The following is a 27,465-nucleotide window of genomic DNA, read 5'->3' on the forward strand; positions in this document are numbered from 1 at the left end:
AAATGCTGTTTTAAAGTCACTTCCAATAATCCTTCTTAGTGTGTTTGCCAAGTTGACATTTAGTCAGGTTTACTCATTTCTGTTGGGTATTTTTATTTTAAGGGATTGCTTTTTTTGTCTTGGCTTTACAGTTTTGTAAGTTTGCATTTACAAACTAAATACTCTAAAACCAGATACACTCAGTGAAATCCAGCTTCCACATCTTTCCCTTTGGTTAATTACCTCTCTCCCCATAGGTAACAACTTTTGTTAGCTTCTGCTTCATCTTTCCATTGTTTCTTTTTGAAAATATAAGCAAATGTATACACACCCCACACATATTCAGAAGATAGAATACTTTGCATACACAGTTCTGCTCCTTGGATTCTATTTTTGCTTTTTTCACTTAATCATACATCCTGGAGATCACTCCAGTGCAGGATTAAGACAGCATCTTTGGGGGGCTTCCCTGGTGGCGCAGTGGTTGAGAGTCCGCCTGCTGATGCAGGGGACACGGGTTCGTGCCCCGGGCCGGGAAGATCCCACATGCCGCGGAGTGGCTGGGCCCGTGAGCCGTGGCCACTGAGCCTGCGCGTCAGGAGCCTGTGCTCCGCAACGGGAGAGGCCACAACAGTGAGAGGCCCGCGTACCGCAAAAAAAAAAAAAAAGAGCATCTTTGTTCCTTTTCACAGCTGTGTAGCGCTGTCTTATGTGGATGTCCATTTTATTCAACCAGTTTCCTCTTGGTACATGTTTGTATTGTTTCCAGTCTTTGCTGATACTATTAGTGCTGCAGTGGCAACAACAAAACCTTGTGCATACATGGATTTGTATTTTGGGGACAGATTCGTAGATACTCTCGTGGGATTAAAAAAAAAAACAAATGTCTCTTAAGACTTTAATTTTTTGAAGCAGTTTCAGGTTCACAGCGAAACTGAGAGGACCTCGTGGGATTTTCAGTCATAACTGTGATACATGTTACCCAGGAGTTCATGGTGCTATGGGCGTGCATAACAGCTGTGCTCGTGTGTGGGTGGAGGTGCCACTTACTGAGACAGGAAGCACCGGCGGGCTCCTTTTAACCTTGTGCTGTGTGGTTTAACAAGTGAGCTAGGCTTTGTGCATGGTGGCGGGAGCAGGATTCCGGGTGTGGGAACTGAGGCTGAGGTATGGAGGAGCATGCAGACAGCAGCGGAGCCCCAGTTTCATCTGATTGGGAGACCCCAGACCGTTCTTGGAGAAGGGGGCAGGGTGGGTCTGGCACACCTGGCACTCCCAACTCCAGCTCCTTCTGAAGGGACTGTCTGTATCTCCCAGGCAGGAAGCAGGTCGGGGAGGGGACCAATGTCCACCACGGCTGACTGCAGTCCTCTCTGAACCCCGGCTGGGATAAGTGACCCCCCTGCAGACCAGGGGAAGGCAGACTGAACCTGGACCAGACTTGGGAGACACACTGACCTGGGTTCAAATCCCAGCTCTGCTCTGTGACCTTGGACAAGTTGCTTAACCTCTCTGAGCCTGTTTCCTCCTCTGTCCAATGGGGATGAGGCAGGACCTGCCTCACTATGCTGAGGACACTGTGGGAGTGTGCATGTGAAGTGCCTGGCTGGGGTCTGGCACATAGTAGGTGCTCTCCACTGAGGAACAGCCTCCCCTACTGCTCTGTGGCAGGGCTGGGGCTTGGCCTTTGGGAGCCCTTGTTCCTACCTTCTCTGAGCTGGAGCAGCTAGAGAAACCCACTCACTTGTAGATAGTGGAGGAACCCATGGGCACGGGAGTCAGATGGCTGAGGTTCAAATCCTGGCCTTAGCATTTTCTCTCTAGCTGACTTTTTCTCCTCTCTGATCCTCAGTTTCCCCATCTGTCAAATGGGGGGATGAGACCACCTGCCTCACAGCAGTGTTGGGAGAAAGAATCGATCTCAGACATTTAAATTGCTCAGTCCAGTGCTGGGCGTGTAGTAAGTGCTGACTAATGTCACAAGAACCATGATTGGTCTGGGCATCCCACAGGGGGGCATACTGTCTGTGGTCAGCTGGACAGGCCAGAGCCTGAGGGGCAGCAGGGTGGGGGGCAGGGGGTGTGCAGGCTTTGCAGCCCCTGAGCAGGCAGGCACATGAGCCCTGGTAAAGGAACATATTTTTAAGAAAGGAAACTCAGGACTCTCATACAAATGTAAAATCTTTGAACATATGTCGAAGATTTTATTTGACTCATGAATTTATGAGGGAACTAGTAAGATGTTACAGCCAATTCAAAGGAGGATTAAAAAGTGCACGCACACACAAACGCAGGCAATTAGGAGTGCTGAAATGAACTTACAAATAGGTGCAAAACTGGTCAGTGTGCCAGGGCAAAAATCAATTGTGTCTCTACCGGATGCAAGTAATTTGCATTTCTATGGAGAATAATTTGCATTACAGTCGCTTTTCTACGTCGTGTGAAATACCTTGAAGATGATGAAAGGCCAAGATAACCCAGAAGGGTGCACTAGGCAAGACACCAGTCATCTTTTTTGCCCATTTCAAAGCCTTTCAAAATTTTACACACACACCCACACACACACAGTCACAATCACTAACAAATGCAGTCATTCACACACATCCACATCACCTACAAGCCTCACACTGTGTGTGTGTCTTGTGTATCTCGCTGACTCTCGCTCTTTTGCACTGATGGTGGTTCACGCTCCCACCTCCATGCCTTTGCTCAAGGTGCTCCCCCTGCTAAGCACACGTCCCCATCAGTCCTCTGCCCACCCACATCTTGCCCATCTCTCAAAGCTCCCAAGGAATGCCTCTCTGAGCAGGAATCCCTCTTTCCCCTCCACCCTGGTCTTTATTTCCCTCTGTCTTCGATGTACTTCCACTCAGGCATCTGTGTAGGGTAGAAGGAGCGTGGATTCCAGAATCGTTCGGTCTGGGTCTGAATCCCAGCTGTGGCACTTCCCCGCCACGTGACTGTGGGCAAGTCACAGCATCTCTCTGAACCTCTGTCTCCCCACCTATGAAGTGGGATGATAACAGAACCAACCTCATGGGTTGTTTTTGTTTGTTTGATGTGGACCGTTTTTAAAGTCTTTATCGAATTTGTTACAGTATTGCTTCTGTTTTATGTTTTGGTTTTTTGGCAGCGAGACATGTGGGATCTTAGCTCCCCGACCAGGGGTCGAACCGGCACCCCCTGCATTAGAAGGCAACGTCTTAACCACTGGACCACCAGGGAAGTTCCCCCTCCTGGGTTGTCTTTGTTTTGTTTTGTTTTGACAATTGAATTAGCAGAGGCAGGGAATGCGCTTGGCGGAGGATCGGAACACACAGTAAACACTCAATAGAGGTCAGCTGTCATTGCTGCTGTGAAAATCAGGCTCCTAATTCCCTTTGACTGGGTGGCCTGCAAAAGGCCTCTGTCAGCAGGTCAGTTGTAGGGGTGTCCCCTCCTAACAGCTGGAGTGGAGGGTCTTCCCTACCCGCCCCCACCCAGCTGCTGTCCATTTCCAGAATTGGGGTTAAGCAGAGAGGCTGCTGGGAACCCCAGCCCCGGGGTGGGTGCTGGGGCTGATGGCTGCAGCTGGGCTGAAGTCCCCTGGGCTGCAGTGATGGATGGGGGGGCCGGTCGGAAGTGGCTGCTCTGGACAACAGCTGGCCAGACGCTGATGGATGTCCCGGGGGAGCAGGGATGCAGGGAGGATTGCAGAGACTGAGGGGCCGAGAGAGGCTAAAGCCCAGACCCTGGAAAAGCCTGCCTGGGGCTCAGCTGGAAGAGCAGACTGGTGGCCAGTGTTAGGCACAGAGGGCCCAGTGGTGGGTGGAAGGGGTGGAGGGTGGGCACTGGAGACTTTGGGCACTGTGTGTCCTGGACACTCCCTCCTAGAATCCCATCATGAAGCCTAAACACCTAAAGGTCCCATGAGCTTTGACATAAGGCTTTTGGGTTCCAGGCTATAAACCAATAGCAATGTGATCCCAGTCAATCCTTATAACCACCTGGGCAATGGCTTAATATTTTCCCAAGTTTGCCTGTGGAGAAACAGGCTTAGATGGGGTCAAAGGAGCCATGATCTGTGTCAGAGCAAAGCCTTTTCTACCTCCCATGAAGCCAAGGGGTCCTCCAAGTAGCACTCAAGGACCCTTCCTGTGATCACCAGTTCTAACTTGCTTGTCCAAATTCTTTCGTTCATTCATTCATTTATTTATTCACCCATCCACCAAACCCCAACTGACTTCTTCCTCCATGCCGAGCCGTGGTTGGGTCAGGGATACCCGAGTACTCAGACACAGCCCCTGACCTCACAGCGCTCAGTACCCAAGGTCAGACAGACCAAAGGCACACTATCCCAACTCAAGACCTTGGGGGTATGGGGTGGTCAGGGATGGCTTCCTGGAGGAGGTGGATCCCGAGCAGATGCCTGACGGACAAGTCAAAGGAGGGACCCACTCTTCTCTGGGCAGGGCAGGGCAGGGAGTGGGAAGGAAAGAAGGCTTTTCAGCAGTGGGGACATTTGAGCTCTATCCTGAATGACAAATAGTGGACAGAGATACAGGCAGTGTCTTCCAGCAGCAGGAATAGCACATGCAAAGGCCCAGATTCGGGAATCACCATAGGATGAGGGGGTGCAGAGGGTGCCAGTGGATTCATATGCAGGAGCCCAGGATGGAAAAAGAAATGGTAAATGACTGGATCAGAGACAAGGCAAGGCCCCGGTCTAACAGGATTTTTGGTTTTTGGGGTTTTTTTGTGATACATTTGACATGTAATATTGTATTAGTTCCAGGCATACAACATAATGATTTGATATATGTATATATTGTAAGATGACACCACAATAAGTTTAGTTAACATTCATTGCCTCGCATAGTTACATTTTTTTATCTTGTGATGAGAACTTTTAAGATCTCCTCTCTTAGCAGCTTTCAACTATACAATACATTATTGTTAACTATAATCACCATGCTGTATGTTATATTCCCAGAACTTATTTATCTTATAACTGGAAATTTGTACCTTTTGACCCCCTTCACCCATTTCATGCCTCCCCAGTCCTACCTGCCCCCCTGGCCTCTGGCAATCACCAATCTGTTTTCTGTATCATTCAGCTTTTTTAGATTGCACCTATAAAGTGAGATCATACAGTAGTTTTCTTTCTTTGAGTTATTTCACTCAGCATAATGCCCTCAAGTTCCATCCATGTTGTAACAAATGGCAAGATTTCATTCTTTTTTATAGCTGAGTACTATTCCGTTGTATATGTATACCACATTTTCTTTATCCATTCATCCATCGATGGACACTTCAGTGGTTTCCATGTCTTGGCTACTGTAAGTAACGCTGCAATGAACATGCAGATATCTTTTCGAGATAGTGGTTTAATTTTCTTAGGATATATACCCAGGACTGGAATTGCTGGACCATATGGTATTTAGATTTTTAATTTTTTGAGGAGACTCCATACTGTTTTCCACAGTGGCTGAGCCAAGTTGCATTCCCACCAGCTATGCACTAGAGTTCGCTTTCCTCCACATCCTTGCCAGCCCTTGTTATCTCTTGTCTTTTTTTTTTTTCTCTTGTCTTTTTTATAATAGCCATTCTGACAGATATGAGGGAAAAGGTTTTGAATGTTGTGAAGGGTGTGACTTTATCGGTAGAGGACCGCTGAGTATTGCATGCAGGAGAGTTACTCATGAAATCTGTGTTTTAGAAAGAGAACCCTGGGTGGAGTTAGGAGGGTGGATTAAAGTGGAGACTGGAGGCCACTTGAAGGTCTAGGCAGTGATTCAGGAGAGAGGATGAAGGCCCAGCCTGGGCAGAGGTGGGTGGGTGGACACAACAGCATTGAGGATGCAGAGTGGACAAGGCTGGAGGCAATAATTTCCTGGGCAAATGTTACCACAGAGACGCATAGATGTCCTCCTCACCTGTTTATATGCATTTTATAAATGACAGAGCATTGGGTTAAGTTTTGAGGGGTTCAGTGGCACACTTGAGTTTCCATTAGCAGGTGGTAGAGCCGGGATGGGAACCCAGGAATGCCGGTCTAGAAACCTAGTTCTCAGTCTTCTTCTGGGTGCTTTCAGCCAAGTTGCCCTTCCATACATGGCCTGCAGGGGGTGGCAGAGAGCAGGGGACGCGCCACGGAGGCCGAGAGGACCCCGTCAGAGACGGCTGGGCCAGCTGCGTCCGGGTTGGAAGCAGGGGACTGGGCAGTTCCCTGCGTCCGGGTTGGAAGCAGGGGACTGGGCAGTTCCCAGGGAGTCAGCTCTTACCCCCAGTTTACAAAGGAGGACCCCCAGGCCTACAGATCAGGAAGGGCTCTCCCAAGGGGTAGATCATCCTCTCACGATACCCCCCAGTCCAGTGGGTGGGGGGGGACCTGAGCTGCATTTCCCAGGGCACCAGGGGAACCTTAGAGGTCAAGAGTGGGGTCCAGGACTCCCAGACTTTCCTTCAGGAGTAGCCCCCCGGGTTTCACCACTGCCCAGCCCAGCCCCGCTGGAGGCAGGGGGATGATGAAGATGAGCCTCAGGCTGTGGTCCAGGGAGTAAGCCAAGACTCCCATAGAGACATGTTCAGGCTTCTCCCAGTGGGTGGGCGCCCACCAGGCCCCGTATAAAGGGCGCTGGGGGGGGGCGACGCCAGGTGGCGCCCTTCTGGTTGGGGCGTCCTGCGGTTCATCTCCAGACCTTTTCCATTTTCTAACTCCAGGTTTCCGGAGCAGCAGCAGCTGAAGGTCCGCGCCGTGGGATGTCTCCCTGCGGGTGGGGGGGACCCCGTGGGTTGAGAGCGGAGGATCCAGGCTGGTATAATTTCCCCGCCTCCGTGGCCTGGGTGTCTTCCTGCTGCTAGCAGTTATCTTTAGCAAGCCAGCTCAGGGGTGGCTGGGGAGGGAGGTGAGAAGTGGGTTCAAACCCAGCAGCTGCCACTCACAGCATGTGACCTGGGGCTCCATTCGCCTCTCTGAGCCTCTTCTGTAAATTGGGGAGGCTGAGCCCCATTTTGCCAGAAAGCACCCTTTTATGTGAAATAAAAATACCCCACATCGGCCTGGCACACAGAGGGGGCTCTGTCTCTCTCTGGCAAATCCCATATGGCCAGCTGGAGCCTGCAGTGGTGAAGCCAGGATTAGGGCTTTGCTGATAGAAAGTTAAAATATATATATATCATATATATATATATATATATATATATATGATAGGTTTTTAATTTGGAGGAGAGATGAATTTCCCACACAAAAGAATTCCAAATTATTTACCTCGATCAGCCAGGTGATCAAGGTCACCACCAACCATGATAGGTCATCTTCAGGGCACGTACCCTTGATATGATGGTGATGAAAATGGCCTTTCACCTCTGGGGTCTTCCTCCCAAAATACACAACCCGCACGGCATGCGGGATCTGAGTTCCCTGACCAGGGATCCAACCTGCAGTAGAAGTGCAGTCTTAACCGCTGGACGGCCAGGGAAGTCCCACAACCCCATTCTTTTTTTTTTTTTTTAATTAATTAATGTATTTATTTATGGCTGTGTTGGTTCTTCGTTGCTGCACACGGGCTTTCTCTGGTTGTGGCGAGCGGGGGCTACTCTTCATTGTGGTGTGTGGGCTTCTCATTGCGGTGGTTTCTCTTGTTGCGGATCACGGGCTGTAGGCGTGCGGGCTTCAATAGTTGTGGCACGTGGGCTCAGTAGTTGTGGCTCGCAGGCTCTAGAGCGCAGGCTCAGTAGTTGTGGCGCACGGGCTTAGTTGCTCCGCGGCATGTGGGATCTTCCCGGACCAGGGCTCGAACCCATGTCCCCTGCATTGGCAGGTGGATTCTTAACCACTGTGCCACCAGGGAAGCCCCCACAACCCCATTCTAATCATGAGAAAACCATCAGACAAATCCCAGTTGAGGGACTTGATAAATATTCCTGAAAAGTGTCAAGGTGATCAAAAGCCAGGAAAGTCTGAGAAACTGTCACAGTCCAGAGGAACCTACATGTAATGTGGTATCCTGGATGGGATCCTGGAACAGAAAAAAGACTTTAGGAAAAAAACTAAGGAAATCTGAATAAAGCACAGACCTTAGTAAATAATAATGTATCAATGTTAATAACAGGGGAAGTTGGATATGAGTATATGGAATTCTCTGTGCTCCTTTCACAATTTTTCTCTAAATCTATTCTAAAATTTAAAGTTTATTTTAAAAAATTGAGGTTGGACATGAGATGGCTAACTTTTTATTTTACCTAATGAAGACATTAAAAACCTCACCAACGATCTCCCCTCCCCTATTGTTTCATAAAAGAAAGGAGGTTCATAACAGCAGGAAGGCCTCCATCTCAGAATGGACAAGAGTTGAAATGGAGTTAGTCCAGGCTAATGAAGAATTCAGACTCTTTATATTTCTCATTTTGCCCAGGACGCATGAGAAGTTGGGGCCTGGAGAATGTGGGCAGGGGGAGAAATGGTAGAAGAAAACCATAGCTGAGAACACCAGACGCTGGACCAAAGCTGATGTGTGACTTATAGTGTAAGGGTCTTGGGGGGAGTGATGGGTGGCAGGGTTGGCAGGCGATGGGGCTTCCAGGCCAGTAGGGTGACCAGCCATCCCGCCTGCCTAGGACTGAGGGGTTTCCTGGGCCCTGTACCTTCAGTTTTAAAGCTGGGACAGTCCTGGGCAAGCTGGATGGTGGGTCACCCTAACCCAGCAGGTGGGCTGGGGGATGGGAGAGAGCACAGTCCTGTCCTGAGGGGACAGCACATCTCTCAGCAGCTGTCTCTAAACTCCTGGAAAGGGAAAGACAGGCCCTGTGTGGCTACATCTTGTGATTTTTTTATTATTTTTTTCAAGAGAAGCTAGAAATCCTTTTGTTTTTTAACACAAAAAACCCTGAAGTTTCAAATGTTTGCAGCTAATTCAAGCAACTATGAAATGCTTTTCAGGCCAAACCAGAGTGCATTTCATGTTGGCCCCCAGGCTGCCAGTTTGGGGCCTCTGAGAACACCTCTGATTTGGAGCCTTGAGCTGGTCCCTTGGCTCCTCTGAGCCTCGGTTTCCCTGACTGTGAAATGGGAAAAATTTTGCCTCCTCCAGGGCTGTTTGATCTGTCTGCAAGTCAGGTGCTCAGGCTGGCACATAGGAAGCTCTCAATCAATGGAAGCTATTACCAAGAAAACAGTCTAGTGGCAACAATGGAAATGTCCATCAATGGATGAACAGACACATAGAATGTGGTCTATCCATACAATGGAATATTATTCAGCCTTAAAGAGGAATGCAGCCCTGTTACAGACACGGATGAATCTTGAAAACAGTATGCGAAGTGAAGGAAGCTAGTCACCAAAGACCAGAGACTACTGTATGATTCCATTTACATAAAACATTCAGAATAGGCAAATCCATAAAGACAGAAATTAGTGGTTGTCAGGGGCTTGGAGAGTTGGGGGAGGAAAACGAGGGTGGGGTGGGGTGATTGCCAGTGGTTTTGGGAAGGGTGATGGGAATGTTCTCAAATGGATTGTGAGAATAGTTGCACAGTTCTAGGAATATACTAAAAGCCATTGAACTGTACGCTGTGAGAGAGTGAATTGTATGGTATGTGCATTCTGTCCCAGCTGGTCCTCTTTCTGGCCCCGCCCCAGCTCCCTATGTAACCTTGAGCATGGTATTCCCCTCACCCCCCGGCCCCCAGTTCCTGCCTGGAGAACACAGATGCTGAATCAGGTACGTTCTGAGGCTGCATCCAGCTCTGACAGCTTATGATTTTATTATGACAGATGGTTACATATTCACCAGGGCCACCTGCCCACTGAGACCCGGGATAATACAGGCCAAAGGTGGCCCATCAGCTCGGAAACCTGTAATTCTGCGCATGCCTGACAGACCACGGGGACGGGAAGGAGTCAAGCGGACCCTGGTGGAAACCCACAGATGTTTGCAGTTGATGACAGACATGTCAACAGATGGAATTAAAGAATTTGCCAGCAGCTGTTGCCTGTTTACCAAAACTCCATCGATGAACCTCACCTTCAGCTCTTGGAGGCGGCTGCTTGGGCCCCAAGTCAGGGATGCCCTGTTCTGATGGCCACTCACCTGCTGTGTGGCCCGGGGAAAGTCCCTTGGCCTCTCTGAGCTTCAGATTCTGCATGTGTGAAAGGGAGGTGGTAACGCCTCCCTCCTAGGATGGTGCCGAAGATTCAAGATGATAACGTCTAGAGCCCTTGGCGTCGGGTCAACACCAGGTAGGTGCCCAGTCTGTGGTAGCTGTTCTGATTCTTTAACCTCTCTCGGCCTCCGTTTCCCCATCTGTAATCGGACACGGTTTATCTAGATCAGTGGTTCTCAACTGGTGGGGGTGGTGATTGTAACCCCGAAGACTTGGATGGCTATTGCAGCTGCAGGGTGGGGAGCGCTGCTGTTATCTAGTGGGTAGAATGCAGAGATGCTGCTGACACCCTGCAGTGCATGGGACAGCCCTCCACAGCAGAGGGTTCTCCAGCCGCAGATGTCAGTATGGCTGATATTGAGAAACCCTGGACTAAGCTCACCTCTGCGTTTGCCTCCAGCTGTAGATGTTTGGGTTTGATTTGCATTGCCTCGTGCTGGGAAGGGGTCTTGAGTGTGCAGTCTTTTAACCTGGACTTGGTCTCATAGAATGGCCTTGGGCCTAGAACACTTCCTTACCAGGAACTAAAGAGGCCCCTCAGCCTCATCATCTTGTGTGAGGATGTCTTTCCTGTTTCAGACCCAATGTGTGCCCCTTTGCCCTGCTTAAGTGTGTGCGTACGTCACGTGGCACCTGGCCAACCCCACTGCTGTAGCCATCCCCTGTGGGGAGGGAATGGGGTCCTTTGTTCTGCGACAGAGGAGGGGTGCATGTATCGGTTGCCAGGAGGAACCCGCTGCTATGGGGGTCGTATATATTTATTATTATGCAGTGTATTGTCTTTCTCCCGCCTAGAGTGTCAGCTCCAGGGGTTGTGTCTGTTTTGCTCCTGGCAGGATCTTCTGTGCACAGCACAGTGCCTGGCATGTAGTAAGTGCTCACTAAATGCTTTTGGGCCGAGTTGTTGACCATTGTCCTGACGTGGGGGAGAGGGGAGAGGGAAGTGGTCAGATTCGCTGATGGCAGAGGAAAGATCTCCCCCAGCCCACCCCCTCCCCTCCTTTGAAAAATCTCAGCCAGGATGGAGGGGTGTGGCTAGGCCTGGGGGCCCTCAGTGGGCTCCTCCCCGGGGGAGATGCTTGTCCCTTGGGGTCACACCAGGAAGGGAGGGGAAGCCACTGCTTCAGGTCCTTGGGGTGTGACTCACGGGTGCCCTCGGTCTTGTTCTCACCCATCACAAACCTTGTTCTGGTCTAGTGTTAAGAGCAGGTTCTCAGGAGCCAGGCAGAGTTGTGCCTCAGTTTCTTTGTCTGTACCATTGAGCTAATGCTAGTGTCTCATCAGTATATTGCTGTGAAGATTCTACAGGTGAATATAGAACAGGACCTGGCATGCAGGAAGCCTGCATAAGATGTGCTGGGATTATTTGTAGAATTTCTTGCCTATGTGTTTATGGAGGATCTCTAAATCTGGAAGAAGATTCCAAGGTTCTTTTCCATATGACCAGCACTTCCACTCCTAGGTGTGGACCCAAGAGAAGTAGAAACACACAGAAATTTGTACAGGGAGGTTCGTAGCGGCATTATTCGTAATACCAAAAGGAACAACCCTGTCAGTCAGTCGGATGAGTAGATAAACAAAATGTGGTGTATCTGTACCACGAAATGTTACTGGTCAATAAAAAGAAATGAAGTCTTTTATTTTTATATTTTATTGAAGTATAGTTGATTTACAATTTTGTGTTAGTTTTAGGTATACAGCAAAGTGACCTATATATATTCTATATTCTATATATATCCAGTTATACTTATGTATATCTATATTCTTCAGATTCTTTTCCATTTTAGGTTATTACAAAATATTGAATAGAATTCCCTGTGCTATACAGTAGGTCCTTGTTGGTTATCCATTTTATATATAGTAGTGTGTATCTGTTAATCCTAATTTATCCCTCCCCAAGAAATGAATTACTGCTACGTGCTACAACATGGGTGAACCTTGACAACATTACGCTAAAGACACAAAAGGCCCCAAAGTACATGATTCCACTCATAGGAGATGTCCAGAATAGGCAAATCTATAGAGACAAAAAGATTAGCAGGTGCTTAAGGCTATGGGGAGTGGGCACAAGGAACAGGGAGGTGATAATAAAAGGTACAGGGTTTCTTTCTGAGGTGATGAAAATGTTCTAAAATGGACTGTGTGATGGTTGCACAACTCTGAAAATACTAAAAATCATTGAAATGTACACTCAATGGGTGAACTGTATGGTATGTGAATTATATCTCAGCTATTAGGGGAAAAAAAAGGATTCCAAGGCTCTCGGCTGAGCCAGACCCATTTTTCAGGGTATTTCTTTAAAAGTCACACACTTAGCCTCCAGGGGACCGTGTCCAGCTGGTGATAAATCAGCATTTTTATTTCTGTTCTGCTCTGCAGTGACCCAGGTTCCTTTATCTGCCTTGCTCACATCTGTCGCCAGCATTTCACGTGTATATCACCTGCTTTCTCACACTCACCGTAGCTGTCTGGGTCCCTCGGCTGTGTCCTCATCTGCCTCCAGGCTGTCTGGCTATCTGTCCATCCGTCAGCGTCAGTCCCTCATTCCAGCTCCGTTTACTCTTTCAAAGGGGCTCCTGGGGATGGGGGATCAGACAGGGCCAAGGCAGGAGGCCATACAAGTGAATAAAATGCAGTTACACAAATGCTAGGAGAGCCGGAGGCCTGGGAAAGCAGTCCTGGGGCAGGAAGGTGGTTGCAGAGCCCGTGTCCTTGGCCCAGAGGTCACAGTGTGGGTCAGCCGTCCTGCTCCTGCCCAACTGTGTGGAAGCCAAGAGTCTATGATGAAGGAGGAGGTCGGGTGCAGAGGGAAGCTCATGCGCCCTGGAGATGCACTGGGTTCGAATCCCACCCCTGTCAGCCCCCGACTGTGGACTCTGGGCAAATGACCTCCCTTATCCAAGCCTCAGTTTCCTCCTCTGTAAAACAGGGCTAACAATAGCACGTAGCTCATAGGTTTGTTGTAAAAAAAAAAAACTAAAGGCAGTGATGTGTTCTAAACACTTGGCACGTGGTGGAGTGTGGATTGCGATCAGCTGGAACGCTGCGTGTAAGGCTCTGGAGTTCCAGCCCCGAGGTAATTCTGGCCAGCTGTGTGACCCTGGGCAAAGCCCTCAACCTCTCTGAGCCCTGTTTCTGCATCTGTGGAGATAAAACAGTTCTGCCCATTTCATGAGGGTGGAGGTGAGGACTCAAGCACTATAGGCACCTAGTGGGCCTGGCTCTTCTGGGTATCATGACCTGGTTCTCTCCCTCCACAAGGGACAAGGGTCCAGGTTGCCCACCCCAAACCAGCTCTGTCCTCTCTGGGCTTGCTTCCTTCCTCCGTGGCAGCATCTTGCCAGTGAGCCGACTTGAATACAGCCGAGCTGTGTGGAGGGGAGAAACAGGCTGGGATGAGTTTGGAATGGATGTCATGGAGTCATGATTACCGGCGATGCCATTCTACACCCTGGCTGTGACTCAGATGTTAAGACGTGATTTCCCATCCCATGGGGTGTTCTTGTGACCTGCCAGAGGGGGCATCCTGAGCCCCCATCCCAGCATCAAATGAAAAGACCTCGCAGCCAGTCCCTCCACTGGCACGGGGGTGACTGTGATTGGGATGAAGGGCAGTGATTCATGGAGCCTTCAGCTGCCTGTGTCACCAGGGCTGGTGGCAAATCAAAGAGGAAGTCATCCAGAGCTCTGTCTGCATGGCATGTGCCCCCTTGTCCTTATGAAATATTTCGTAATAATAACCTCAGTCTGGTTCTGCCACCCACCGTGTATGTGACCTGTGACGTCACCTCATCTCCGCTTTGGCTTCCCAGGCTGCAAAATGAGCGTTGGGACCAGACCCCATTTGTTCCTTCACTGATTCCAGCATTTGGTCATTCCACAAACACTTGTTGACACACCTGCCAGGTGTGCCTGCTGGAGGGATCCAGCTGTGAGCACCTGACGAGGTCCGGCCCCTTACAGCACAACATTCCAGTTGGGGGACAGTCAACAGACAAGCAGGTCCAAACTGACAAATTGTGGGGCCCAGAGGGAGAAAAGCCAGGTGCTGTGACCTGGGGCAGAGAGACACGGATGTGGGCTGAGCCCTGAAGCGTGAGAAGGAGCCGGCTGTGCAGGGCATCGGGGGTGGGAGGGGGGAGAAGGGCAGGGGAGCAGCAGCTCACTGGAGGGAGCTCTGTGGGGAGGAGAGGGTAGGTGACATCAGCTGGGACTCATGAGACAGCCTGAGGAGTTCATGCTTCATGCTCGGGCTCATGGGGACAGCACCACAGGACCCCTGGCTGGGGAGGGACATGATTGCATTTCCCGGGAAACCATCTCTGGCCTCCCGGACATCTGCTGTGCGGTCTCTGGTGTCGCATCCACTGTGCCGAGCTCTGGATGCAGATGATAGTTAAATAGTGTTGAGCTCTTACTGTGTGCCAGGTGTCATGATAAGCCCCTATGTATATATGTGTGTGTGTCTGTGTGTGTGTGTGTGTTTAATTTTTATTGGGGTATAGTTGGCTTTACAATGTGGGGGGTTTTTGTTTGGTTTGTTTTTTTTTTAACTTTTATTGGGGTACAGTTGATTTACAGTGTTATGTGCGTGTGTGTGTTTCTTAATTTAAAAATCACTGTGGGAGTTCCCTGGCGGCCTAGTGATTAGGATTCTGGGCTTTCACCCGTAGCCCGGGTTCAGTCCCCTGTTGGGTAACTGAGATCCCACAAGCCGTGCGATGCAGCCAGAATAAACAAACAAATAACAAATTAAAAAAATCACTTTGACCTCATGATGATTCTATGAAATAGACCTATCATTATCTCCATTTTACAGATGGGGAAACTGAGGCACAGAGAAGTCAAGTGACTTGCCCCAGGTCACACAGTTGATAGTGAGGGGAAGGGTTGGAGAGAAAGGGCCTGACGCCAGAGACACTTATGACTGCGGAGGAAGCGTTGTCAGGCTTGAGTGTCTGGCTGGGTGACTGGTGGGTAGTGATGCCCTGAGGATGTGGGGCACCTGGGGGAGGAGCAGCTCTCCTGGGTAGAGATGCTGGTGAGCAGTAGGAATTTGTTTATTGGAATGGAGTACCTGGGTTTCTGACCCTTCTGCGAAGAGGCAGTACAGAGTGGTTGTCAAGACTGTGGGTCCTGAGCTGTGTGACTTTCAACCAGTCACTTAACCTCGCTGTGCTTCAGTTTTCTTATCAGTGAATTAGGAAATGTGATGATAGCTCCTTCTTCAAGGATGAGTAGGGATGAAATGAGATGATGTTTGTCTGCTGACAGCATCTGGAACATGCTTACAATATGTTAATAAGGAAGAGAAAGGCTCAGGCCTGGAGAGGTGAGCAGTACAAGAGGAGCCCCAGTCCAGGAAATGCCTCGCAATAAGTTGCTGATGATAGTGACAGCTGGCCCTGCCTGGCCCCACCTCCCAGAGCCCAGGTATCCCCCCTCCCAAGCTGCCTTTGGGGTAAATATCCAGGGTGCTCAGACCCTGACTTAGCTCCATGCCACTCTCTGGCCAGAGGATGGAGCCACTGTCACTTTGGCCAGATTCCTCCCGAGGTCTCCTTACTCTGGAGCAGGGCCCAGAGGGACTAAACCTTGTGCCTGCCCCAGCCAGGGCAGGGGCCACTGCCCACAAGAAGGGCCAGGCGACTGTCACATGGTGCCTCATGTTTTTGTGATGACCATCAGTTTGTGGCAGAATCATCTGAAAACAGGAAGATCCTGGTCAGAAAACACATGATTCTCAAAGGGCTGGAGGGCAGGGGACCCAGCTCGGACATCCTGATTCACTGAGGACCCTTCTGGGGTCCAGGCACCCCTTCCAAAAATATGCTTTGTTTTGTTCTGAAAGATGTACCTGAATTTATTTCTGTTGATTTAAGACTGGATATTTCTTCTAAAAAATATATATTTTAAAATTTTTCTTTCTATTTATTTATTTATTTTTATTTTCGGCTGCATTGGGTCTTTGTTGCTGCACGCAGGCTTTCTCTAGTTGCGGCGAGCAGGGACTACCCTTCTTTGCAGTGCACGGCCTTCTCATTGCAGTAGCTTCTCTTGATGCAGAGCACGGGCTCTAGGCGCACAGGCTTCAGTAGTTGTGGCACGCAGGCTCAGTAGTTGTGGCTCGCGGGCTCTAGAGTGCAGGCTCAGTAGTTGTGGCACACAGGCTTAGTTGCTCCATGGCATGTGGGATCTTCCCAGACCAGGGCTCGATCCTGTGTCCCCTGCGTTGGCAGGCAGATTCTTAACCACTGTGCCAGCAGGGAAGTCCTAAAAAATATTTTTATTTTGTAAGGATTTTATTTTATTTCCAAATATCTTAAACACTAGTTTGACGTCGTATCTCCCAGAGGTACAGACCACAAGAAAAATGGAAAAAGCAGGTACTCCCCCAAAGGTAAGCAAAGGGCAACAATTACTCCCTTGGCGTATCCATGTCTGGTCAACCATTGAAAGAAGAAGAAGAATTCTAGCAGCATAAGAGAAATGCATGCAGCTTGGTAAACTCAGAATTTTCACAGTGGACACTTCCTTTAAACCAGTCTTACCCAGTAGAAGTATAACTAATTTAGCCACATATGTCATCTTAATTTTCTTATAGCTGCATTTAAAAAAAAAAAGAAGCAGGGGAAATTAATTTTAACAATATATTTTATTTAATCTGATATATCCAAAATATTAACATTTCAACATGTAATCAATATGTTAAAATATTCCAGAGCTATTTTCCATTCTCTTTTTTGGTACTAAGTCTTCAAAATCCGGTGTATATTTTACAGCACATCTCAGATCTGACCAGTTGTATTTCAACTGCTCAGTGGCCACAGGTGGCCAGTGGGCATCACATGGACAATACAGCCTAGACATTGAACTTTCTTTATAGGGAAAACTTAATTTTCCCCCCTTAATGTTACAGTTACTTAAGTCCTGCATTATGTGTCTGCTTTTGGTGCTTCTTTTGTTCATTTTCTTCTCTGTATACTCTGACTTTGATAAGGACTCAATGATAAAGACGATCTTTAAGATGAGTCTTCTTTCTTTCTTCAGGCTTTGAATGTCTTTTTCTTTCTCGGTTTCATCCTTTTCTCTTAGAAATCTTCCCCCAACATTTTATTGTGAAAATGTTCAAACATACAGAAAAGTTGAAAGACTTGAGCAGTGAATGCCCAGATAGCATGTTGTTATATCTATCCATCCATCCATCCCTCATCCCTCCATCCCTCTACTCATCTATTCATCCATCCATCCATCCATCCATCCATCCATCCATCCCTCTACTCATCTATTCATCCATCCATCCCTTCATCCCTCCATCCCTCTCTCCATCCCTCTCTCCATCCATCCCTCTACCCCTCTCTCCATCCCTTTCTCCATCCATGCATCCATCCCTCTATCTCTCCATTCCTCCATCTCTCTCTCTCCGTCCATCTATAACTCTGTCTAGCCATTTTATTTTATTTTTTGATAAATTTCAAAATAAGTTGCTAACATCAGTACCCGTCCCTTTAAACAGTTTGGCGTGTATTTTTTGGCATGTATTTTAATAACTAAGTTTACTATTCAGAATAGTCTTTTTCAATGCAAAAAAAACCCCACAGGTTACAAAAGAAGCCAGCTATGTCATATATATGACAGTCATAGGATATAAAAATACTTGCGATTCTTGTTGGTGATAAAGTCACAGGTCCATGGATGTTGCTACCTCAGGAATTGAAGTTAGACACTAAATTTCAGTTACAGGCTAGTGAAAACAAAAACGTAATTTTTTTCCTATCCAGATCTACAGATTCTCTGAATTTGAGGACCCCTACTCGGTCCTTATTTCATAAAAACCAAATAAATCATTGCTGTTACCATGTTAAGGCAAATGCTACCCATGGCAAATTCTTCCTGCATTATCTCATTTAATGCTCACACCATCCCCATGAGGATAAAAGAAAGCTGTCTACTCACAGCACTTCTGACACCAAATATGTGGGATTTTCCTCCACACCAACCAATTCTCCAGACGCCAGCTGGGTATCATATAATTCAATTCAATTCTGATACTACCTACCTGGAGTTGGGTATCAGACCACAGGTTAGGGCTCGGTCCCACAGACTGCCCGCACTTCAGATGCCAGCCACAGGAGCTCCCCAGAGCGCCCCTACTTCTGTCTGACTTGCCCACAAAGTCAGAGGTTCTCACAACCCCCGCCCACGTTTGATAATTTGGTGGAATGGCTCCCAAAACTCAGGAACACTTGCATTTACCAGCTTATCAGAAAGGATATGATAAAGGATACAGATGAACAGCCAGATAAAGAGATACACAGGGTAAGGTCTGGAAGGGTCCTGAGCACAGGACCTTCTGTCCCCATGGAGATGGGGTTCACCACCCTCCCAGCACGTGGATGTGTTCAGCCCACAAGCTCTCCGAGCCCCACACTTTGGGGATTTTTATCGCGGCTTCATCATGTAGGCATGATGGATCATTAACTCAATCTCCAGCCCTTCTCCCTTCTCTGAGGATGGGGGTGAGGCTGAAAGCTCCAAGCTTCTAATCATGGTTTGGCCTTTTTGGTGACCAGCCCTCACCCCGGGTGCCCGCCAAGAGCCACCTCATTAGAACAAAACACTCTCCTGTCACTCAGGAGATTACAAGGGTTTTAGGAGCTCTGTGTCAGGAGCTGGGGGCAGAAACGAAATATCTATTTCTTATTATGTCACATGGGGTGGAGAACTATTATCAGCCCATCTTACAGCTGAGGAGACCGAGGCCCAGAGAGGGAGTGTGATGTGCTGAGGTGCCCGGCTAGCAGGTGACGGAGCTGAGTCCTCCAGTGGATTGTTTTACTCACTCCCCACAGCAGTCTTAGGGGGCTGTGATGAGCCTTGGACCCGGCAGCCAGCAACAGAAACAGACCCGGCTGATATAAGCTGAAAGGAATCTCTTGGGAAAGGAAGAAAACTGGAGAACTCAGCCCCAGGGCTGACTACGGTCTAGAAAGTGGGCAGCAAACTTTCATGCCTGGAAACTTCAGATGGGGTTCTGCCCCACAGCTGCAGGCCTGGCCCCAGGGGTGGGTGTCCCTGCCACCCTGTCCCTGTGGTGGAGCTCCCATCCCTATTTCTTAGTGGGACTAGTGCCACTCTGGGACCTGTGTACTGATTGCCCCAGCCAGAGGCACGTGCCCGCATCCTAGCTGCCAGGAGGCTGACAAAACGCCAGGCTGACATCCTCAGGGTCCCCAGTGGGAAGCAGGGCTTTCTCCCACTGAGACCCACGAAGGTGGACATTTCTTCAAGCGTGGGGAGGGGCGCAGCCTGGGCAGCCCCAAGCAACGCCCCGTGCAGATGGTGCTGTTCTTACTCCCTTTACAGATGAGCACGTTGAGGCTCAGGGAGGACGGGGACCCCGCCTGGATGGCCTCACTGTCTAGCTCTTCCCTGCCCTCCTGCTTCCTCTCCCAGAAACACCCAGGGTCTTTGCGCTGCTGCCCCGAATCCACTCTTCCCAGTGTGGCAATGCTGGGGGCTGGCCCACAGCACAGGCCTTGGGAGAGTAAGAAGAAATGCCCTTTGTGGTCCCACAGACAAAAGGTTTCAATCTACAGGGTCAGGGGTTGGGCACTGATGGCAAAAGGTGTCACCCTGGTGACACTGATCCTTAATCTGGATGAGGGAGGTGGGAGGGAGCTACTGCAGTTTGGGTTTGTGATCTGTTTTCCCTGTGTGTGTGTGTGTGTGTGTGTGTGTGACAGAGAGAGACAGAGAGAGGACTGGGGAGAGGAGTGGGGTTAGAGGCTGCTGGGACCTGGGCTTCGTTTCCCACTTTGGGAAATGGGGCCCAGCAGAGGGGGATGCGGGGAGAAGGGTCCCAGGCTATGCAGCTGAGGGTCCTGAAACCAGACTCTGGGCCCAGCAGCGGGGTGTCTGGTCAGACAGACAGAAACCAGCCTGTGTGTGGCAGCATGTTATAACCTGAGAGATGACACAGGTGCCTCTCAAGAGTCAAGGAAGGACTCTGGTGCCTATGGTCACGGCCAGATGTGTCTTATACACAGCTGGGCAATGGAGTGGTGGGGCTGGGGGAGGGGAAGTACTGAAAAGGAAGTGGGACAGATGCAGGGCTGGCTGGGATGGTCCCCCTGTGTGGGTTGGTGTCTGTGTGCACGCATGTGGGTACGTGTGTGAGCATCACTTTGCATGCCTGCGTGTGGCGTACGTGCATCCACTTTTATATTGTGTGTATCTGTGTACTTGTGTGTGTGTGAGTGCCTCTGTGTGTGTGTGCACGTAGGTACCCATGTATCTGTATATCTATTTGCATGTGAGTTTTTATTCGGGGTTACATATGTCTCTCTATGTGTGTCTCTACGTGTAGGTACGTAGCCTCATACATACCTGTGTGTTTAATCATAGCAAACATCTATAGGGCCCATTTTGATGCCATCCTTTCCTGTCTAAGAGCAAACCTCCAGGAATGACAGCCCCAGTGACTGCCCTGGGCCTCCCCCATCCACGGCCCCAGGCCGCAAAGGGCGTTTGTTTCCTTCACTGGGGACCCAGAGGGGGTGGGGGCCACTGTGGGAATTCCTGCAGAATTCTAGGCATTCAGCCTTTTGGGGGTCGGGGAGGCGCATGGAAAACTCCGACCGCTGGTGGGGGCTGAGGGCACAGCATGGTCATGCGGACAGGGGCCAGACTCTCTCTCCTCAAGGGAGCAGGGCCGGTGGTATTTGCAGAACCAAAAGCAGGGCCTGGGCGGCGTCTGCCTTGGACCTGGATTCCGGCCAGCAACCTGGTCTGGCTTGGAGAGGCCTCCCCCAGACCGGTCCAAGGGACTGCATGCGCCAGGGACTGCATGCTGGCCCAGAGGGTCCAGAGAGGCTCCAGGGATCACAGGGTCAGAGACAGCTATTTGTCCTGAGTGGGACCTGTGTGGCCTCGCAGCCTCCCTGGCCGCTTCCTCCTCTGTAAATGGGGTTTCCAGTGGTGAATGAAGCCTGGTGGCCTCTCTGTCCCTGCTGATCTCTGTGCCTGCCCGTCTCCTCCTCTCCCTGGGCAAGCCCCCCTCCTCATCTTTCTCAGCCCCATGGAGGCGGGGCAGCCGATGGCTTGTTCCTGCTCACCTGTAGTGCAGTGATAGTAACCCGCTAAAAGATATGTCCGCATCCTAACGCCGGTACCTGTAAATAGGACCTTATTCGGAAATAGGGTCTTTGCAAATGTCATCAAATTAGGGATCTTGAGATGAGATCATCCTGGATTTAGGATGGGCCCTAAATCCAGTGACTGGTGTCTTTATAAGAGAAAGGAGATGGTGGCGGGGGGGGGGGGTGGAATTTGAGGGACAGAGACGCAGAGGGGAAGGCCATGTGAAGATGGAGGCAGAGATGGGAGTGATGACGCCGAATGCCGAGGAGTGCCTGGAGCCCTGGAAGCTGGAAGAGGCAAGAAGAATTCACCCCTAAAGCCTCCAGATGGAGCATAACCCCAGTAACACCTTGATTCCAAACTTTTGGCTTCCAGAACTGTGAGAGAATACATTTCTGTTGTTTTAAGCCAGGTTGGTGGTAATTTGTTGCAGCAGCCCCGGGAAACTGATACACCACCGCCCCATGCAGTGCACAGTTAACTGTAGCCTGGTCATTTGTTTTCTGTTTAATCCCTATTCCACCACCTCCTGTGGGCAGGTAACTTTAACCATGTTGGGCCTCAGCTTCCACAAATGGAAAACAGGGAAAATAATAATAAAAACTCAGAGGATGCCGAGCTGGGTACATCCAGAGCGGCAATGATTGTTATTATCATGGCTGTTCCTACTCGTGGGATGGTACCTGTCATCCATGCATCCAAAGCAATGGCCAATTTTAATTAGGTGGGGAGGGTGTATATTATACATAAGTATATCTGGGAATGTTTGGCTGTCACAAACCATGGTCAAAGTCAGCTTAGAGGACAGTGTCACTGGCTTAGCGTGTTGCTTGGTGCAACATAAGTGGATATAATTTGTGGTGGCACCTGACGTCACTGGCCAAGGGGGGCTGCCCACCCCACTCACTGGCTTTCATTCATTCATGCCACACCTATTTCCTGAGCACCTACACTGTATCTGGCACAGCCAACACCAAGTCAGTCAAGGCTGACAGCTACCCTCTGGGCTGCTCTGTCTTGTTGGGGAGGCAAGTGAACAAGGAGGGAGATGGCACAGGTGGGGAGGTGGGAAGGGAACGGGAAGGAGGGGCCCACCCACAGGCGCCGGGGTCAGGGAAGGCTTCCTGGAGTCAGGGGAGTCCTGAGGCCAGAGCAGAAGGACAAGTAGCCCTGGAGAAGGAGGGGAAGGCATTCCAGGCAGCGAGAACAGCACATGCAAAGGCCCAGGGACAGGAGCATGTGGAACAATGGGAGAGGTATTTTGAGCAGCCAAGGTACAGGAGGGGGCCATGGTGAGCACCAAGGCCCAAGAGACCTCCCCCTTGAGCATGGCCTATGAGGGGCTGGGACTTGTCCTCCGGGTCTTAGGGGTCATTGGAGAATTTGAAGCAATTCTGGTTAAGGCTAAGACCAGACTTCCTTCACCTCTTACTGAGTTGCTCCTCTGTTAGAATCACCCCACCCACCTCCAGTTTTGTGTTCCAGACCTGACTCTCATGCCAATCAGGGTACTTTTCTACCCAGAGGGACTAAGAGTGGGAAGGAAAGTGGGGAGCCAGGAATCCCCAACAAAGAAGGTTTAGACACCCCAAAAGCCAGGGATCTGGTAACGCCTGGCACACGTAGAAGGTCAGTGTCTGTAGGTGTTGGGAAGGCACAGGAAGACCCCCCGCGCCCCCCATACACCCCAGAACTTCCACCACGGCCCTCAGGCCCGGGACACTCAGAGATGTGTACAAAGCCGAGACTTGTGGGGCACCCACCACACGCTGGGCTCTGGATGGAGGGGCACCTAACACACGTTCATGCTTCATCCGCCCTGGTCCTGGGAGCTGCGCACCTCTGCAGGTCCCGATGGGTGCCCGAGGTGTCCCAGAGCCCGGATTCGAACCCAGCTCTGCCTGCCCCTAAGGCTCTGGGCTCTCAACCGCTGCGCTATGCCGTCACTGGTGAATCCCCATCCCCGCCAGGTGTAACCCTTCCCTGAAAGCAGGTGTGTGGTCCCGAGGAGGAAGGAAGGGGCTGCCCAAATCCTCTTTACCAGGCTGCTGTGTGCCAGCTGCCGTGAGTGTTGGTGGCCAGTGACTCACATCCATCTTACCCACGCTCCGCTCCAGCCCAGAGGGAATGACACCACCTCCTCCTGAGAACCTCCCCCTCCAAAAGCCACATGCACCAAAATCCCCGTCTCAGGCTCCGTCTCTTGGGAACCTAACGTAAGATGAAGTCGTGTCTGATTTCCCCAACTGAGAATCTTCCCATACACCCTAGGTTCTTCCAGAAAGAGTCTTGCCTCTTTGGCTCAGCCAGAGTTTCCTCGTCGCCCCTGCTGACCTGCCTCTTCGCTTCTGAAGTCCTGTGCTAGCCCATCACTCGGTAAGAAGGGGCAAGAACAACTTCTTTGGGCGTTCTCTGTAGAGGCAAGATCTCTGGTGGCCTCTTGTGCATTGTAAGCATTTTTGGGGTGTTGATTTGGCTGGACATTCTGTAAGGTGTTTTCTTGGAGCTCTAGAAAACCCAGCTCCCAGGACTCTGAGCTGGAGGAGAAAGGAGCAATGACACAGACAGGCTTTTCACATGAATGTGGAAAATCTGTGGAGGCTTAGAGTATAGCAAGTTCTCTGGGGCCACACCAACCTCAGGGTTCGTTGGGGCTGGAATGAGTAATGTTTGTCAGCCAGGATAACCTGCTTGAGAAATGAACCAGGGTTTCTTTTAGCTACTGAGTCATCACAAAAGAATGAGAGATATTTTCCCTCCCTCCATCCCTCTCAAGGACCAACTTTGCATTCTGAAGGGCTGTGTTTGTCTTGGGCCAGTGGAGAATCAATGGGCCTTGGTTTTTTGGAAGTCTAGTACATTAGTCAGGATTCATCTAGCTGCATATAACAGAATCCCACTGAAATTAGCTTACATTGAAGAAAAATGTATTGTTTTGTGTCACTGGAAGGTCAGGAGTGCAACAGCTTCAGGCACAGCTGGATCCAGGGGCTCAGGCAGGTTGTTGGGGATCTGTCTCTGTCTCTTGACTCTGCTTTCCTTTGTGGGGGCTTAATTCTTAGGTGGGCTCTCACCATCTGCTGGCAAAGATGGTGCATCATAGGCCAGGCTTCCATCTCGCCAGCCTAGTGGAGATTTCCTCTTGTTGAATAGGAAATCATACAATACATTTCGTCTCTGGCTCAGCTTAAGTCACATGCTCATTACTGAAGCAGTCACCATGGCCAGCCTTGGTCATGTGCACAACTCAGCTCCAAGAGCCTGGGGTGGGGCTAGGAAGGGAAGATTTGGCAGCAAAGGTAAGAGATACTGTCTACTCCTGGGGCCGTAAGGGGATTGAACCAGGCTATCTGGGAGAAGCTTGTGGGAACTACCTGGGGAAACAAGCTTCCGAGTGGCCAAAGCCTGCGCCCCTGGTAAGGGGGATCAGATCCCAATTTCATCAGACTTAGGAAAGTAATGAGATTTTTCTCACAAGTATTGGGTTGGTCAAAAAGTTCATTCGGGTTTTTCCGTAACATCTTAACATCTTTTGGGCAACCCAATATGGAACTGACTCACACCATTTGGAGGAGTAAGTCCTAAATTCTGGGACTTTCCTTAATCAGCCTAACCATAGTGATTGGTCAGAGGATGGGCACATGACCCAAGCTGGACCAATGAAATTCAGTCATGGGACTTTTGCTAAAACTCTTGGGAAAGAGGTATTCTCTTTCCACCAGTGTCGCTTGGTGACTGGAGGCTTGGAACTGCTGGGTACCATCTTTGCAACCATAAGAGAAGGGCCTGACTGAGAATGAAACAGTCACGGAAGAGAGCAGAGAAGAGATGGAGAGATTCCCATGACAGTATTTGAGCTCCTGGATCCAGCCATGTCTGAGGTCCTTACCATGAACTTTTCAAACATGTAAATTCCCTTTGATGTAGGTTTCTGTCCCTTGCAACCAAAAGATATCTTAATCATACAATGCTATGCAGCTATTTGGGTCATGATGAGGATTGCATGAGTTAAAGATATATAAAATATGTGGCTCATAGGGAGCCCATTAAAGGTCCACTTTCAGGAATTTCTCTTCTCCTCCCCCTGACGGAATATAGTTCCAACTGAAAATCTACTGAACGTATTAAACAATTTAGAAGAGGCACAGAAGGGTTTGGCTGGTTGTAGAACAATAAACACACAGGACCCAAATTTTACATCACCCGCCTGTACTTGACACCCTGTATTCTTAATTTAAATCCTGAGAAGGCAGCAGAAAAGTGATGGCTTTAAATAACCATGTGAAATGGGGCAAAAGCAATCTCGAGAGACACCCATTTTGTTTTCTCTGCAAGAGGAAGGAAGTGGGCATTGTAGGGAGATGGAAATCTGTAAAGACAGCCTCCTCCATCTGCACAGAATTAAAAAGGAGTTCACAGGCATGGGGTCGAGAAGTGGCTCTCTCACGACTGCCCCCTCGGGGCACTCCAGCCGCCCTGAGTTTGTTTTTCCTGGGCCTGAGCTTAGATGTCAGGCAGGCGGAGGGGTCCTGGGATTTCTCCTCAGCCTGGCGAGCCTGGGGAGGCTGCAGGCAGCTCAGGGTCTGCGTGTTTAGAAAAGCATTCGGACTGATTGTTTACTCTGGGTCTACTCCCGGCCCACGGGCGGCCACGCAGGGCTATCCAGATGCTTCCAGCTGGGGTCTCGTAAACAGGCCATACTGCCCGGCCCACCGCGGGCCTCCTCCGCCTGTCCCCACCCAGGCTGCCTGAGCGGGTTGCCAAAAAGCCCCTCTGACCAAGTCCCCACTGCTTACGGTTTTCTGTGTCTCCTCCACCCGCCACCAGCAGCCCTGACCTGGCAGGTCGAGGGCCAGGGCTGGCTCACAGACATGTTTTGTTTTGTTCTGTTTTATTTTGTTCTGTACCGTTTAATTTGAGTTGGCAATGAGAACTCGGAAGGTTTCATAGGAAAGTCTGGATTTTGGTTTCTCTTTGAAAAAAATTGGAAGGTCTTGTACTACAGGGCCTGCCTTCCCATCCAGCAAACACTGGCTGCAGCTAAGGAACAGTTGGTCCCTTACTCAGTCCCTTACCTAAATTTCAGTTGCCCCGGAAGCAGGCTCTGAGGCCAGGATCTTAGTGCAAGTAGTTTATTAGGGAGGGGATCCCAGGAAGAACTGATGGGAGATGGGGAGAGAGGTGGGGAAGGAAGGAGCTAGCACAGGGTGCTGGGTGTGGGCGAGCAGTCACTGCTGTGGGCAGCTGGGGTGCAATCCCACTGGGGACATCGGGGGACATCTGCTGCCCGAGGGGCCAGGGAACTGGGGAGTCTCCTGCCAGCGCCTGTCTGTTCTTGGTAGAAACCTGCATCCAGGGTATTAGCTCCCTGGCACTGCCAGTTGGCCCAAGAGAAAAACCTCAGGTAGAAAGTCACAGATGGAGAAGCATCACACACGCTGTTGACAGTGCCTGCTGCACCTTTAGACGGCCCTGTCTTCCAGTTCGCCCCAGTCCCTCTGCTCCCTGTTGTCTGTCTCCCAGACAGGAGGCAGAGGATTGGTTCCTTATGTCTTCATACTTCCGCTGCTGATTTTCTTACAGAAGAAAAACGTCCCTCTGCCCATATCACCTTCAAAAGTGGGAGAGTGAAATATAGCTAAGAATGCCCCGTGCTTATAATTACACTCTGCTCACTTCTCCTATTTCTGTTGCTGGCCTGGCCCCTGAAGGGGGCTTCGTTGGCAGCCTCTCAACCACAGAGCAAAGCACTTGTCATTCACGTGACGTGCAGGACCCTTGGGGTGCTGGCTTTCACCCGGGGTAGCTCCCTTGGAGCTTCTTCCTCTGAGCCCAGGGTGATGACCGACTCTCAGCCCTGGGCAGCCCCCCAGAAATACTCCATCCATCTGGAAGCAAGGGCATTACCCGTGTCCATTACCAGCAACAAAGTCATCTTGCTCTCAGCCCATCCATGCAACAGAGCCCAGAGGAATCCCTCAAACACACCTTCTGATTCTCGCACTCCAACTGAGTGTCCAGCAATTCAATTCTGACACTAACTAGAATTAGACCTCACAGGTTAAGGACTCAGTCCCACAAGACGGCCCCCATTTCAGACGCCAGCCACAAATGGGATCCCCAGGCTACCTGCACTTCTGCCCGGCTGACTATAGATTTGAGGGTTCCCACAACATCCCTCATTCAGGTTTGATTATTTGC

The sequence above is a fragment of the Phocoena phocoena genome, chromosome 15, assembly GCF_963924675.1.
Source record: "Phocoena phocoena chromosome 15, mPhoPho1.1, whole genome shotgun sequence".
Lineage (NCBI taxonomy): Eukaryota > Metazoa > Chordata > Mammalia > Artiodactyla > Phocoenidae > Phocoena > Phocoena phocoena.